Source organism: Ptychodera flava, chromosome 3 (assembly GCF_041260155.1).
Source record: "Ptychodera flava strain L36383 chromosome 3, AS_Pfla_20210202, whole genome shotgun sequence".
Taxonomy (NCBI): Eukaryota; Metazoa; Hemichordata; class Enteropneusta; family Ptychoderidae; genus Ptychodera; species Ptychodera flava.
Genome location: NC_091930.1, coordinates 14,140,130 through 14,158,584, shown reverse-complemented (window position 1 = coordinate 14,158,584; position 18,455 = coordinate 14,140,130).

Here is an 18,455-nt window from a genome sequence, read left to right as displayed (position 1 = left end):
ATTCACTTTTACTGGGGCTCCCTAAGTACCAAATCAGCCGTATTCAACGGAGTCAAAATATTGCCGCCAGAATTGTATTCGTTCCAAAGCCTCCTCTCACATCACTCCAGTTTTGTATCAGTTGCATTGGTTACCTGTTTCAGAACGCATTGTTTTTTAGATTTTAGTTCTTATTTTTAAATCCATTCATAGGCTTGGACAAATTTATCTTTCTGATATGACCACATTATATGTTCAAAATCGCAACTTGAGGTCAGCTGATCAGTTTAAACTCTGTCCTGTTCGATCAAGTACTAAGAGCTATGGTGATCGTGCTTTTAGTGTTGCAGCTCCTATTCTCTTGAATAATCTCCCGTTAAGCACCCGCAAGTCACCAAACCTATCTGTTTTTAAATCAAATGTGAAAACGTTACTTTAAATTTTCAAAACTGCTTTTTAACTATTTTTAACAACTTTTTGCGGTGTAACTTTGCTTTTTAACTATATTTGTAATGTATTTTGTAATGTATTTTATTTTTCAGCATCCTTGAACACATTTTTGTGGATACTGACGCTTTATAAGTAAATTATTATTATTATTATTATTATTATTATATTATATCAAATGCAGGAAAGAAACGGCCGTCACACAGCCATTTTTGATCGAATCATTACAAAAATTATCGTGCATATATATGTGATAGGAATTAATATATGTACCGACTTTCAACCCTTATGAAAATTTTCTGAAGAAATTCTATTGAAATTGATCGCAAAATTCAATATAAGTGATATAAGTGAACCTTTATGGAAATTAATGGAGTTTAATGGAGTTTTGGCACCCTTTTTCAGTAGAAATTCAACAGAAGTTCTGTATCATCTGAATTTCTATGTAAATTCAATACACGTTCTAAAGAATTTCTGTCGAACTATATTGAATTTATATACCATGTTCTACAGAATTTTTTGTAGAATTTCTGTAGAACTATATTGTTATCATACTTTCTAAGAGATTGAACTCGCACAAGGCAAACAAACTACTGTAAAAAAGTGCAGAAATTTTGTTAAGTAAGGAATAACTCCTTATGATATTGCTATAGGTACCAATGCAATGAATTACTGCAAAAAAGTCAGTCAACTTACAAAACAAGTAAATTATAAACATGAAGTTTATTTCTAAAGAAATTAAGATTAACGATCGATCAAAACAGAAATCAATGCAACATACAGGGACTACAAAATATAAAGCAACCTACACATTTGAATGCAAAGTGTAAACTGTGGAAAAAAGAACACAAAAAAATTTCCACAAAAAGTATGGAACCGAAAAATTCCAGAAAAAATGTTTAATTTCTGCAGATTTTCTACAGAAAATTATCCGAAAACTTCAATAGAATTTAAAGTTTCTATACTCATTAAAATTCCATAAATTTCAATTGTTCTACAGAATTCTATTGAAAATTTTCAAATGAATTTCAATAGAAACATATTAAAGCTGCAAGCAGCGTTGGCGGGGCCCAAGCGATTAACATGGTTTCCAGTTCGTGCAGTGATTTTATTATGTGCAAAATTTCAACTTGAAAACAGTCAAGTCCTTGTAAAGAAGAATTTTGAACATCATCTCATATTTACTGTCTGTTTCAATCGTAATGTATGTTTTATGCAAAATACAATATGGCGGCAAAACCACGTGACCGATCAAATTTTTTTAACAAACTTGAAAGAGCTCTCACTAAGAATGACAAAAGTGGAATTTCACTTCCATCAGTGTTGTGGTTCTGGAGAATAAGATTTTAGAGATAAATTGCGATTTTTGCAAAATAAAATATGGATTCTGAAACTGAGCACGGTTAGCTACCAAAAATGTCTTTCAAAAGTACAAGACATATATGAATTAGATGCCACTCAAAATTGACGATACTGGAAGGCTGAAATATTCCATTAAATTAATGTATTCATCTCTGAAATTTTGAGTGTATAATTGCAAATTTGGTTGTAATTCCATTTAGTCATATATTTTTCATTTATCTTTTCATCTTTAGTGTTCAAAGTTTTACTTTTGTATAATTTTTATGACAAGAATGTGAAAATTTAGAAAATCAAGCATGGTGACCCCATCTTTTGTTTGCAATATTTTATTATTCTCATATGCCAGAATTCAAAAATTTTCCATGTGTTCTTCCTTGTATTGCTTTCTGGCCTGATCTTGTTTAGGTATAATGTTTCACTGTCATGAGCGTCATTTGACACACACTATTCTTCAACTACCATGTGCATCAGAGTCAGAGCTCTCTCTGTCACTGCTCACGTATGCAGTAACAGTGACACTACTGTACCAGTAACAGGGCAGTATCTGGTAGTGACAGTTGCCCATAGGCAGTAGCGGTATTATCTTTGATAATTTTGACAATATTTATGTTCAGTTTATACAACTGCGTTTGTGTTCTACTCTCTACAGCATGTTGAACTGTCCAGTATTCAGCTTGCTAGCACAGCCAGTGTTTGTGTACCATGTATCAATGCTGACAACTGACTGTCAGTCTGGACTCTAATTAAACTATCACCTAATACATATTTATATATACTGGCTTTGTCGAGAAACTGAACATTATGTGTTTGAGCATGCTGTAGGGAGACAGCAAGAAAACTGTAGTTGATATATTGGATCGAAATATTGCAAAAATCATCAACGGTTGGAGCTTGTGCCCTGTTACTAGGCTCAAGTCTGGTTTTTTTACGACAAATCACACATGTTTAGATTTTTGTCGAGATAAAAGTCATGGAATGTGACAAAATGGTTGTAGATTCTGTTAAATTATTACTAACATTACAACATTTGAATGACATAAAAATGGTATTCATTGTTCATTAAATTACCTACAAAAACTTGGAATCGGAAAATGTAAAACATAAAAGGAAACCAAAACATTTTCAAGTGCCCCTACAGGTGGGGCAATATTTCAAGTTCCCTCTCTACTACCCTCAAAATTTTCGAATCACCGTTCCTGAATTTCTCCAGCCCCCCCCCCCCCCCCCCTTAACTGTTTTTTTGGAATGCAGCCCTGGTAATAAACCTGCAATCGCTATCAGTGCTGTACTGTACATGTCGCGCTTTAACAGCACGAAACCTGCTTCCGCACACCAGTTTTTCAAACGAATTAGATATCCATTTTCATAGCAGTTCAAAAGTAAAATACTCATAGAATTGAGATATTTGTGCATGTTAGACTTTCGATACATTTGCTTTACGATTGAATTTAGCATGGAGCTTTGGTAGCTCCATGAATGTTAGCAAGCGATGCTCGGACAGAGCGCACAACGAATCGATGACACTTGGGTCAGGAGTCATCACAAAAAAAATCAGCTTGAATCATGTCACGGATCACGGAAATCCTGGATCATAAATCCAAATGTTCATGTCAATTACTTAAACAGAACCCTAAAATATAAATACATATGTTTTGATATTGAGAACCATCGTTTTGTTTCACTGACGATCAAGTTTAATGCTCAAATATCGCGACAAGAATTGCGCATTTGCACGATATGAATGTGGAAGTACGATGACTCGGCAGACGAGCGAGCGCCTTCTCTGAAAATCTGTTTCCGATATCACGTCATAATACACTGAAAAATCTCGCGAATTCATCTCTACGGAAGCCAGTTAACACAAGTTCCTAACGTCAGTAAAGGTATTGTCTTGTTGCCAGCAATACACCACCAACATTTTCGCCGTTCAGGAGTGCCTTTCTCGCTCTACTTTGTAAAATAAGTCGCATGCAATGCCGTTACCTAACTTTCCAAATTCACGGTAGACTTTCCGCAATAGTAGTTGGAAATTTTGTTCAATATATCGCGCGCGGTGGAAACCGCAATAATCCATAATCACACAGTCACCTATTTCCAAACTTATTCCGTAACTTGAACAGCCCCTCTGAAAAGATTCAGTAACTTACATCGGAATGATCGACACCCTTGCACTGATAAGGGAGGTTGATCGTATGGAAGTAACTGGTGTCTCTGCGGTCCGGTCCAGATCCAGACCGCAACGAAAATACGGTCGTTTAGGCCGAAATTCTTCTCTATTGGGGCATGGATGTAAAAAAAAAGAGGCAATATCCTTTCCCTATCTAGATCTGCTTTTACCTCCTAACCTACCGCAGAAAAGTTGCGATTAACTTCTTCTAACGTCCAAAACCGCTCGCATTCTGAAACATAACGTACTCGACAAGTTATTTAAATTTACCCATGTAGATAGCCATTGTGTAGCCTAGATTCCTTTTCCGTCCGCTTGCCTCCGTACCTCCGTCCCCACTAGTAGGGGAAGGAGGTACGGAGGCAAGCGGACGGAAAAGGAATCTAGGCTAGCCATTGTGAATCTCGCCGAAGAGACCCAAGTTATCTCTACAGACCGTGCAGGGCTGTGCTGGAGGCCGTATAACGCCCGGAACACACACCTGAACGCAGGACTACTTTTACACTAATAAACCTCACGAAGTTCATGTTTACTGCGTGTTCCCACTGTAATAAGTTGTGCAAAGAAACGTTCTGCACAGCTACACTAACAACTGAAATGGTCACACCTATTTAGACCTAGAACTATTATAAGAGCGTCCAGCTTTGATTAGCCATTTTACCGACAGGCTGTGAGTGAGCAGCCATTTTAAACCTAGTTTCCTTCCCAACTGACAACAATCAATAACAATTTGTAGTTGGTAATTGTAGCTGCCTTCTAGCTGCATCGTAAACTGTGATTTGTGAATCCTTTATTGGGGTGAAGGCGATGTGAGACGCCTGAGTGTGGTGAACGCGATAGCGGGCGGGGTGAGCGTTACACAAAGGAGTTTATCCCGGAATCTCGAGGACACCGCGACATTGCACTTTTTATATGATATCCAATATTTACGGCTAGTAGATTATACAATATCGAAGTTAGATTGGCTCGGCTAGATCTATAAGGTGGTGAAATATCCGATATATATCGGATATTTACCCGTAATTTGACAGAATTCAGTATCGCCTTGTATCAAGGTTAGAGCCAGTCCCTGGAATCATGGATGTAAAAAATAGCATGCTGGAATTAAGTCGGGTTTTACTAGAACATTAAGGCGGTGAAATTTCCGATATATATCGGATATTTACCCGCGATTTGACAAAATCTAGTATCGTTTAGTATCGAAGTTACATATACAGTCAGTCCATGAAGTCGGTTTTATGAAAACATGTACATGTAAGGTGGTGAAATGTCCGATATATATCGAATCCCCGACCGAAACTAACTCACTACTGCACAGACTCAGATAACGCATTCAGTTGCTAGGAAACCTGGCCTGCGCTGCTTAATTCCAAATAGGTTCGTATGGATGTAGGAGAGACACAAAAGAAACTACGATTTTAAAAATTATTTTAATTTTTAACATTTCACCGACTTCAATCAACTCTAGGCGCATCGTACCGTGCATTTGTTATGCATTTGCATGTTTGGATGTCTCGAAACTACCGAAAGCGTACAATGACCGGACTATAAAAACGGGGGGATCTTGAAACTTTTTCGCGCATGCTCATTTAAGCTTTTGTCAAATTCCAACGCTATCAACTCACTATGTTGGTTGCATGCCAAAGAAGTCTGCCGTCAGTCATCGGCCGACGTACGACAAAGCGACAAATTATTTTGTTCAAAGAGTAGACAATTAAATGACAAAATATGTCGAAAATATGGCTGATATAAGGATTATTTTTGATTCATTAGTAACAGTGATGGAACCGGCATAATTATCGATGGTGGACATGGTTTTCTCTCGCCTGCGCGATTGCGCAAATCGCGCATTTCCGAGCCATTGTCTGCCTTGGTAAAGTTACTGACAGCGCGGAAGTCGCGCACAAAACAAAGCAAGCAAAGACGCCGAAGGAAGTGGATGTTTACTGAGTGTTTCCACTATAATAAGTTTTGCAAACAAACATAAGATGCCAGGTCGCACCTATTTAGACCTAGAACTATGGCAAGAGCGTCCAACTTCTCCGATATTGGATATAAACCCGCGATTCGACAGAATCTAGTATCGTTCAGTATCGAAGTTAGAGTCAGTCCTTGGAAGTCGGGTTTGACCAGAAATGCAAGGTCACGATTTATATCGGATATTTAACCGGGATTTGACAGAATCTAGTATCGTCTAGTATCGATATTTGAGTCCCCAAACCGCCAATAAATATCTGGTAAATATCGGCGACTTCACAGACCGTGCGTGCCGAGGCACAGGGCAAGTCATTCTAGTATTGTGTACTATCGATATCAGAGTCCCCAAATTGGTGATAAACATCCAATTACATGTAAATATCGACGATTTCACAGATCTGGCGTACCGAAGCACAGGGCAAGTCATTCTACTATTGCTTAGTATCGAAATCAGAGTCCCCAAATCCCTGATAAGGGAGCGTTCAGTTTTTACGGCCGGGGGGGGGGGCCCGGCAAAATCTTGTCGCCGGTGTTCAAAAAAAAATAGACCCCCTGCATTTTTCGTGAAAAAAAGATGACCCCCCCCCCTTTGTCAGACGAAAAAAAAATTGATGACCCCCCCCCCCCCCGCTTAAAAATAACTAAAACCCATATGTCAAATTTACCCGCATGGTTTGGATTTGAACTCCGGTACGCGGCGCACTTTATTCGTGTAGCAGAGATGCCAGTGCTCAAACTTCTCAGCCACATCCATTGAAACGTTTGTTAATTAGGACGACTGTAAGGCAATTTTTAACTTCATTTCCATAGACAACTCATGTCCATGGACATTGTATAAAGTGAACTTTATTGGAGTGGTTCGCCAAAGGCAGCCCTCCGGTTAAGAGGGTCATGGGCCATTACGTAAAGTCAACTTTATTCTAGTGGGCCACCAAAGGTTGCCCGCCGGTAAGAGGGTCGATGATGGCTATTGCATAAAGTAGACTTTACTGGACAGGGCCGCTGAAGGCGCACGGCCATTAAGATTGCCGTGGGGTATTACATAAAGTCAATTTATTGGGTAGGCCGCCGCAGGCGGCCCGCCGGTAAAGAGGGTCGATCATGGCCATTGCATGAAGTAAACCTAATTGGAGTGGGCCGCTAAAGGCGTCTGCCCGTTAAGAGGGTCATGGGTAATACATAATGTATATTTATTGTAGTGGGCCGCCGAAGGCGGCCCGCCAGTAAAGAGGGTCGATCATGGCAATGGCATAAAGTGAACTTTATTGTTGGTATTATGTTTTTGAAATTGTGGTGACCCCCCCTTTCCTACCATGTGAAAAAGCGATGACCCCCCCCCCCCCTTTGCGGATTCCAAAATTTTGATGACCCCCCTGGATTTTGCCGGGCCCCCCCCGGCCGTAAAAACTGAACGGTACCTAAATATCGGGTAAATTTCGGCGATCTCTTAGACGGCATGCAACTGCACAAAGCAATTACAGTGAAATTCGATCAAGCTGCAGAACTTCATGTAACAAGGTGCTGTTTCAATGGATATCTATCAGCGATTTTTACGACATTAACAGCTGGACTTGATGTGGTCTTGTTTACATTTTTAATACAATACAATACAATACTTTATTGCTCAACAACACACTCAAGGAGTGCGGTAAGGCAAAAATTACAAAACTCAGCAAACACTGGATGAAGCTGCTGCTGGGGGAGGAACTAAAGTACAAGAAATAAATTTGGCAAGAGGTAGTTTATCTTTGTGAGTAAAGATATACATGAACTTTTCTCTGTCATTCAAATCAAGAAAGCCTGGATTATACAAACTTGTGGATGAAAATAGACCATCTCGATACGTTCTGTATTTTGGACATTCTATAACAAAGTGAAATTCATCCTCAACTAAAGACTTACAAAACTTGCAGAATCTTTCATTTGCAGGAACTTTTGGAGTTGACCTTTACCCAGTTCTATTTGTAGGTTGTGATCCGAAATTCTTAGTTTTGTCAGCCACCTCCTATAGGTAAAAGATCTTAATCTAGCAAGTAACTTTCAAATTCAAATTTGTCTTAAAAAGTCTGTAAGTTCGGAGCTTATTCCTCTGCATTCCACACTTCCTTTTATCATTATGAATGTTTTTCAGCCATGTTTGTTCATAAGTTTCACATAAACATCATATACATTATTAACTGTGGAATTATATTGCAAACACAAGACCATATATCGCTCCCACTGTGAGAGTTCAATATGCTTTGTATATAATTATACCAATCTGAATTCAACCTGGATGTATAAGCAGATCTCAATAAGATGTCATCTGATAAGACCAATCGATGCCAGTATTTGAGCATGTGTTTTATCACCATAAAGTGTATTGGATATCTACCCAGCTCTCCAACAACACCATCAGACGGTGCATATTTAGAGACTCCTAGGATAACTCTATAATAAGAAATACTAACATCATTGAGAAAGTTACACTTGTCATTAATTTCATGTCCCCATATTTCACAGCCATATGTCATAATAGGAACAATTAAACTATCAAAGAGTGATAATGCAACTTTTACAGAAAGTGAACCATTTTGAAGGCCCTTACGAAGGCTGAAAAGGGCTTTCATTGCCTTCAATTTAAGATTGTGAAAATTACCTTTGAATTTACCATTTGGGTAATGACAAAACCAAGGTAACAGTACTCTTTCACTAAGTCAAGAGTCACTCCATTGTAAGTGAGTGTAACTCCTTTTACAAGATGATTACTTTTGTTGAACACAAATAACTTTCGTTTTCTTTATGTTAATAGTTAATTTCAATCACGACAAAAACTATGAAGTTTATCTAAGCAGCTTTGTAAGCCCGTTTCAGATCCTGAAATCAATAAAAGATCATCAGCATACATTAGACAATTGAAAAGGAGTTTACCAAGTTTGATAGGACAGTCCTGAATGGAACCAAATGTACTGGGAAGATCATTTATAAAAATATTGAACAAAGTTGGACTTAAATTACACCCTTGCTTAACTCCTAAATTGGAGTCAAATTCTTGAGTAAAACAATAATTGCTTTTCACACACAATACTTAATGTTGTTGTACATGGACTTAATTAAGCTATAAAATTACCATTAATGCCATATTTCTGTAATTTCCAAAGTAAACCTGTACGCCAAACCCTGTCAAATGCTTTCTGAAAATCTACAAAACAACAATATAGGTACCTACGACTGGGACTGTAGCTTGACTGAGAAAGTTTCGCATAAACATGCTGATCAATAGCTGAACGCAAAACTAAAAGATTATCTGCAGTTCTCCTCTTTGCTCTGAAACCAGACTGAAATGGCGAAAGAATACCATTGCTATTAAGAAAGTTTATAAGCCTATTATTCAACACAGAGGTAAACAGTTTTGCAAGGCAACTATTTATAGAAATCCCTCTGTAATTTGACGGATCACATGTATCACCTGATTTGAACACAGGGACCAAATATGCTTTTTTCCAAGCATTTGGAAACGTTCCTGATCTGAGGATGACATTGAATAATGAACACAATGGAGTAAGTATGGAAGAACCACCATATTTAAGCATTTCGTTCAAAATACCATCGACACCTGGGGATTTCCCTGATTTTAATTTACGCAAAGCTTTTAAAATTTCTGATACTGTAAATGTGGAATTAAGAATAAAACTCACATCATATTCATTGGCCGCTTCCATTTTTGTTAATTCAGAAAGAATACGTTTAGAAACATTATCAGTTTCTTCTCAAGAAAATTTACTCAACTGCTTAAAGTGAGAAAACCATTCACTAGGAGAAATAGACGAGTCTATTTTCTTACTGACATGACTCCCTGAAATATCCTTCCACAATTTCCAGTAATCATTACGGTCTTCGGAATAAACCTTTTCTAACTTCCTCAATTGACTCTCTCTGAAAGATGACCGTTTATATTTTAACAATTTTTTGTATTCTATTTTCAGAGTGAAACATCTCCCTCTAATATGTGGATCATTTGGGTAGCGATTCAACAGTTTACAGCAATCTTTCAGATCTTTACGAAGTGAAAAACAAGACTTATCAAACCAAGGCTGAAAAACACGTTTTGATTTCTTCTTTTTCAATTTCGGCGTAACCTTACGTAAACAGCGATCTGAAACTTTGTGAATAATACCTTCAAATACTTTTACAATATCATCACAAGAATGGGAACTATGACAGTCAATATTAAAATTTCTAAAGTCTTCTTGAATTGATGAACTTTGCAGAGTATTTAAGAAATCTTGTTTAGCATTATCATTCCACAAATATTTACTTGGACATGGTTTACACTCTACATCAACTGACCGCTTCACAATATTATTTATATTCATAGAAAAACCTATTGGACAATGATCAGAGAAATGTGTAAAAGCATATACTTTGAAATAATCTATCCGGTCCACTAAATTCTTTGCAACAATACCATAATCTACTGTACTAAATCCATTTCCCTTGTAACAAGTTGGTTTTCCATAAAGATCCCCTGCAGTTCTACCATTTAAAATCTGTAAGCCGTTTGAATGCAAAGATCAATAAGTTGTCTCCCAAAGGGATTGATACTACAATTACCATTATCCATTGAAATTCTATGATGTACGGAGTCAGGAATATAATCATTAGGTGTAGGACAGTGATTTATGTCATCCTGTTGAATATAATCTTGCAAATTACCTGTCCTAGCATTAAAGTCTCCTACTAAAATTATGTCTCCCAAACTCGAAAATTCAAGAATCTCAGAACGAAGAGCTTCAAAATAATCATTATTTACATGCATTACAGACCCTTGTGGAGGCAAATATACACAACACATAAAAACATCACTATTAAATGAGAAAAAATCCTTATCAAGTTTTACCCAGAGCAAGTCAGAAATTTTGAATTCATCTTATGGATACCTGACTTAAAGCATGACTTAAATACAACAACAGATCCCCCAGCAGCACGTTTACTACGTTTATGTTGTAAATTTCTATCAGATCTAAAATAACTATAATTATCAAAAGCAACAGTGTTTGACTTCGAAAGCCAGGTTTCTTGAATACACATTATATCAAATTGGTTAACAATTGATAGAAAATCTACATCGTCACATTTTTTGATAAACCACCTTGGATGTTCCAACTTCCAACACGTAAAAAAGAACACTTAAAATTCCTTCTTAAAACAGCAGTACTCTGTCTCTGCGAGGCAAAACACATGTCAGTGTAAAAGCTGAATAACAGAACTGGATAAATTGAAGGAAAACTTTATGAACAGCTGACTACAAATAGGAATAGAAAAAAGTAGCCAGAATAACAGGTGTGCTAAATTTAGCACTAGGTTGACAAAAGTTAATGGACACAAACAACTCTTTTGGAGCACAGTGTAATATTGTAGCCATTAGTGGCTGTATCCAGACAGTCCCAGGACATTAAAAACAAACAACATGAAAGGAAACAATGCTTCTCTTTGATGCTCTGTCACCCTATTTAATATCACTCATCAAAAAACCTGTGCCACTTGAATTTATATGAATTCCGTCACTGTGATACAGGTAACTTGCATTAACATATCTGCTGTGCTGGTCACAATCTAAAACTGAATGCGATCACCCTGATCATATCTAGCGTATAAACCATTGCCATAATTATAGTATGGCCTTCTATTGTGGCCTATTTCCTTGGAAAGAATCTCTACTATCCACCCGTCTAAAATTTGACGGGGATCTATATGTACGAGAATGAGTGGTTACATCGCTTCTCTTTGATTCTCTGACACCCCATTTAATATCACTCACCAATAAACTTGTGCCACGTGAATTTATATGAATTCCGTCACTGTGATACAGGTAACTATTGTTACCTAATCCTATAATGATCTACAAAGACGCAGTGATGTATGTCAGAACATGCATTCTTAACCTTCTCATTAATATACTGGATTTGATTATTTAGAATGGAGTATTCACCATGGAAAGGTAAGATACCCGACACAACAATCATTGCTTTAGGACAGACATATTTAACTTCATTACGTAATGAAATTATTCCATCAATGATTACATCATCACGTAAATACCAACATCATTCGACCCTATATGCAAGATTACAATCTCTGCATCAATATTATTGACATTTCTCAAACTTGAAAAAGCTTCATCAATATTTGAAGCTCTAAGCTTTACAGAACGCTTATTCTTATATAACAAACTCGTGTTGATGTACTTAGTAATTGAGTCACCTAATACAAGGACATTACAGTTCACGTTACGACCGTCATCTCTTATGAATCGTGGACGATGCGGACCCGATATGCGAGACTGTGTCCGGCGATATGTAGAACTCGTCCGACTATCAGCTTCATCAACGCTGCTACGACGCGATTCATCTGGACGACTCTGATACCGGTTAGCGTACGCGTTCGGAGTACTGGGAGTTGGAACGGTAGGCGAACGCTCTGTCGATTGTGAGAATTTCGCTGGGCTCTGGTTTACCGCGGAAGACGGCGGTAGAGGATCAGACCGAGGAGTATTCGACGGGATTGGTTCTGGTGTTGTTGAATGAGATGTTTGCGACTGGGGAGTGATATTACCAACTACATTGTGACGATGAAGATCTGCGACACTGCAGACAACACGCTCACAATCACGAGTTGCACCTACACCAACCTCTATTGATGACGTCACAGCGGTCGCAGAAGTGTTTCTCCGTGAACGTGACACGGAGTTCAAAGATTCAGCAAACGAATTCACCAAGTTTACCTTTCCTAACTTAGTATCAGCCGTTGTTATTTTATCATCAATAAAAGAAAGTTTGTCCATGATATCACTGACTGAATATACAATTTAAGCATATTTGCCCTCGATCTCCGCCACTTTGCTCTCAAGAGAATTCCACAACGATGACAATTGTTTTTTCAATTCAAGTACCTCGGCAATAACACGATCTTGACACTGCAATTCAACGGCCTTCTGTGTCTGTAACAACTGGCTTTGAAAATGATCACAGATAGACCGTAGATCATTTTTCAGTGAGGCAACTTCTTCAAAAAGGGAATTGTATCGATCAGTCAGTACTATGTAGTTACTCTCAAGTCTTTCTACGGCTAGAGAAGAAACGTGCGTATTAACATCGGTTTTGTTGACAGACTCTTCTTCTTTTCGACCATCCACCGGACTATTTGGCGGCAAAACATCGGTCACCTCACTAGTTGGTACATCACGCGTAAAAGGGATCATCACACATGTTTCTGGCGAAGAAAAGTTGTTATCTTCATTCAAAGAACCCTCAATCACGGTATCAAACGACTCATACAGAGAGGGGTGTGCTGTGGCGGGAATATGCATGTCGCTCTCTTCGGAATTGCAACACTGTACTTTACCGTTTGAATCAGAGTTCGTGTCCTTGGTGTCGAAAAAGTTCTGCAAAAATTCCTCCGCTAATCTGCGTGCATTAAAACCCTTGTAACAAGCACCTGAATAACCAACAACCTGCTTATGGCAAGCGTCCCAGTCAACAAAGATCCCAGTGTTTCTTCCCACTGCAACAGCGTAGAATTTCTTACGACGTGCAGCCTTCTTGTTCTTTCTTGGCAGATCGACCACGCTTGGTTGACGCACACAAGTTCACCAGATCATCACCCGAGTCAAAATCCCCGTAAATAAAGTCCGGATCACTTTTTCTTCTCTTATCACGCTTACCCATTGCTTATGTAAATTAGCGAAATGATTGACTGGAAATAAAACAGTAAAAGAACCTGGGAACCGCCGAAACACAGACCACTTTATGGATCGCTAATAAGGCGTGGCCACCTGACACCCGGCCATGATAAAAACGTTAATCAGCTAATCAGCTAATCAGCTACATGCGCCCAGTTACACAACACACCAGGGCCACTCCATGCATGTAAGATAGAGAAACATAAACAAATCACCACACCTTGCAATGTCATGTATCCGTCTTTTTTATCATGATGAACAAGTGAGCGTGCATTCAGACACCTACATATAAAAATACCCGAATAGCTTCATTTATGGTCCTTGACACTCACATATCAGCTGTGCGTAGACCCTAGTAATTGTGCCCTGGCAGGACCTTGTCTCCATTCAGTCGATCACACCGGTCGGCCACCCCTTAAAGTTAGTGGCACACTCCTCTAAGTACTTCCGTCGCAGTATACTCGACAACGTCACCTAGCGTACAAAAGCTGGTCGCAAAAGTTGCCTTACACAAGGGGCCGAGATTAGGGTTCGTGTGACTGCTAGCTGAATTTGACAGCGGGCATTGCAGTCTGTCGTGCCGTCTTTGACTTTCAAGTGTACAATATAACATACATCACTGATCGATCCTCTGACTGACGAGGTTTTAAACTGCAGCCTTATGAACATTGGGGCGACTTAACCGATCCAAATGCCTTCACAAACTTGAAACTGCTCGCACTATAAAAGATATGAGTAAAATTTCAGTTGAATGTGTGTATTGGTTCTGGAGAAGAAGATTTTTAAAGATTAAATTGTGATTTAAACAAAATCCAATATGGCGGCCAAATTACGTGACTGATCAAAATGCCTTTCGCAAACTTTAAAAGGACTACCACTAGGGAAAATAAGTGTGAAATTTTAGTTCAATAGGTGTATTTGTTCTGGAGGAGAAGATTTTTAAAGATTACATTACGATTTTTCACAAAATCCAATATGGCGGCGAAACCACAAGACTGATGCAAATGCCTTTGGCACACTTGAAAGAGATCACACTTTCGATGATAGATCTAGAAGCTTTTTGCAAACTTGAAAGATATCACTGTAAGGGTTACATGAGTAAAATTTCATATTAATCAGTGTTTTGGTTCTGGAGAAGACGATTTTTAAAGATTAATTACGATTTTTTTGCAAAATTCAATATGGCGGCCAAACCACATGACCGATCCAAACGCCTTTCGCAAATTTGAAAGAGATCACACTTTAGATGATAGATGTAAAATTTTTGTTCAATCGGTGTGTTAGTTCTGGAGAAGAAGATTTCTAAAGATTAAATTGTGATTTCACAAATTCAATATGGCGGCCAAACCACGTGACCGATCGAAATGCCTTTTGCAAACTTGAAAGAGATCACTGTAAGTATGACATGAGTAAAATTTCAGCTTGATCAGTGTTTTGGTTCTGGAGAAGGAGATTTTTAAAGATTAAATTCTAATTTTTTGCGCAATCCAATATGGCGGCCAAACCACGTGACCAATCGAAACGGTTTTCGCAAACTTGAAATAGATCACACTGTAGATGACATTTATTAAATTTTAGTTCAATTGGTGAATATGTTCTGGAGAAGAAGATTTTTAAAGATTAAATTGTGATTTCACAAAATCCAATATGGCGGCCAGACCATGTGACCAATCAAAATGTCTTTTGCAAACTTAAAAGAGATCACTGTAAGAATGACATGAGTAAAATTTGAGCTTAATCGATGTTTCGGTTCTGGAGAAGAAGATTTTTAAAGATTAAATGACTATTTTAGAAAATCCAATATGGCGGCCAAGGTCACGTGACTGCATGCGATTTTATTTGCAAATTCTAAAGACCTTAGGTCATGCTTACTATACAAAAAAATTCAAATCGACTAGACCCCTAGGTCATCAGAAGAAACCATTTTTAGGTTTTTGGAAAAATCCAATATGGCCGCTAGGTCACGTGACCAATGAAAATTTCAAGGGTCAGGTGCACGAGTACTAATTAACACCTATTAGCCCTGCAAGTTGAGAAGTTTTCGTTCAGCAGTTTAAGAGATCTAGATCGACAAAAAATCGGCAGAAGAAGAAGAAAAAGAGGAAGAAGAGGAAGTAGTAGAACTTGAGCAATAACAATAGGGTCCCAGCCGGTCGGCTTGGGCCCCTAATATCGTTATGGTGCGGAAAACTAGGTGCGAGGAGTATCTGCAGTGCGACAAACTTGTTCATTCTTGTGTCATAAAACAGTATAATAATCAGAACGCTATGCGGTAAAAAAATGATATTCAAATGAGGAGTAAGTTCTTGTGTGAAACAAAACATCAAGTAATTTTTCGATAGCATTCTAAATTAAAACATACGGACGCCAAGTCACCAGCGCAGACACCTTAATCAGGTCCGCTGGTTTATATCCGGCCCTTAAAATTTGGTAGTCAAATAATTTTATCCTTCTGTCTTCAAACATTGGATAAACCTATTCTTTAACATGCCGCCTCCCTGAGACAATGAGAGTCAGTGTAATAATGTAATACTGCATATTAACGGTGATAAGCGTCGAAAGAAGACAAAGTGCCGAAACGTAGTTTAATGAATTTTTAACATAAGTTTTAATGTCAGATGCTCTTCGAATAAGCATATCTCCCAAAATAATCATTGAGACAATAAAGGTAGTTAAGGATGTCACATTATAGTTCAAAGTACGGCATATAACTTGACATTTGGCCAGTTAATTGTGCTGACGCCGACAAAGCCCTGATCATTTCATTTGTATGTGCATTTAGTGTGCACAAGCATCTCACGTCGAATTCAAATTTAATGGTTTGTATGTACGACTTTAAAACATTAAACATTTCTTGTATCGTACGTGTTGTGTATAGGACATATTGACCGTATACTGTAACTTGTAGTTACGTAGGACGAGCATGGAAAAAAGAAAGAGAATAGGGTTTATTTCAATGTACATGTAGAAGACTGTGTTCCATATTGAATTGTAAAGGTCATTTATCTCTGTATTTGAAACATTGGCAACGCAGCCTGGTTTCTACAGTGGAGATGTTTGCGTATCGAGGTAACCGGCGAAATGACATAGGCGTGCATCTTTCTCTTAGCTTCAGTAGTGATTATCATCGTCAATTAGTTAACGTACGATTCGTCACATTAACTAAACATACAATCTACGAAAAGACAGTCATGTCAAAATTTAGTAGCACTATGATTTCACAATCACGATGGCGTCAATGAATGTAAAGTATGGGTCGGAAAGGTTTAATTTCAGTAGGTCGACGACGACAATGTTTCAGTACTATTGGAACATGTCCCAAGTGTTTGCATTGATTTTTGCAATAGAAGACCGAATCCACTGCCAAAATACTGAGTGATTTGGAACCTTGCCGGTACATAGTTTAAGCCGAAGCTGGTGAGGTCAATTTATAATTGCTACGTTAACGCGATTTGAGTGCAAGATAACGCAGCAACACTAGTACAAAGCGTTAGGTGTAGATGTTGTTGTTGGATATCCTATTGGTGATATTCCCATGATGAATATCACCTCGTCAATGCACACATCTCCATTTCCGCCTTGTGTACACTATGGGGGTTAGAATTTACGACAGAGTGACGAACGAGGTTCGCAGACAAGCAGAGTTCAGGGGACAAGTAGGGTTCGTTTAATAATTTGCTTCTTGGTTGTTCGTTTATGTGGACAAAAAATCAATAAGCACAGATTAGCTACAGCCTAATCGTGCTACAACCAACACGAGTCAAGCTCGTTCTCGACTACGCACCATTCCCTCATCTCCTTTCCTGTCAGCACATAGCTGTCAGTAGTCAGTCACCCCTGGTGATATGCAGATTACTCTCATTCATAACTGTGAGTCGGGTGCAAAACTGCCAATCAGGGAATAGTACTCTGTGACATTGAGTGAAATTTTAATTATCGCTATGGAAACGTCTGTCAATCCTTATTGCCTTGAGTTGGCCTGTCAACTTGAAAATTGCACCACCCCGTGCGGCGTTATCGGCAAACACAACCCCGAGGAGTTATTATTTCTCGTGTGATTAGAAAAAATAACCAAAAGCACTTCGGACTCAGAGGTGTCAAGAAAGCAGACGGATGGTGTGTCGGGAGAATCACCTCGAAGCGTACGGCTGTATTAATTAGCATCCATCAAGAGGGAAAATAAGGTAAGATCTTCTGGCAATATGAACGAACAACCTTGGGCCTATCCACCAAAGGTTTTTGCTATTCCTGACCATATGTGCGTACAGCGTTGTTTGGATAGTCGATCGAAGGCCTGAAATCGAAGTTTTAGGCCGAGGGACGAACCTCAGTACTTGTGTAAAGAAGAGAAGGTATGAAATGACAAATCGGCGGCGAGAAGTCCAAACCCCTCCAAAACCAACACACTAAAACATCTGCTCTCAAAAAAGTAACATCAGCACGGTCGAAAATCCTTCAGAAATTCAAATCTTTACCCTGGTAACTTAGATCCCGGGCAAAAACCCTTTAAATTGACTATCCAAGAAACCCGGCACGCACCTTTTTTCGAATTCCTGGCGATCCTTCTCGCCGCCCCGTGTACGCCGTAAACAAAAAATACTCCCTTTTTGTCAATTCATCAAACCAAACGGGTGACCTTCTACATTGCGATAAAATATGATCCAGAAACATCTGTCTGGTTTAAGTGTCAACCGATGAGTTTTAAAATACATTTCTAACAACTAAGCACGATATGTAAGAAAGCCGGTATTGAGCGTTAAAAACAACCACTGCGTGAGACGAATAAGGACGAATAAGAAGCAT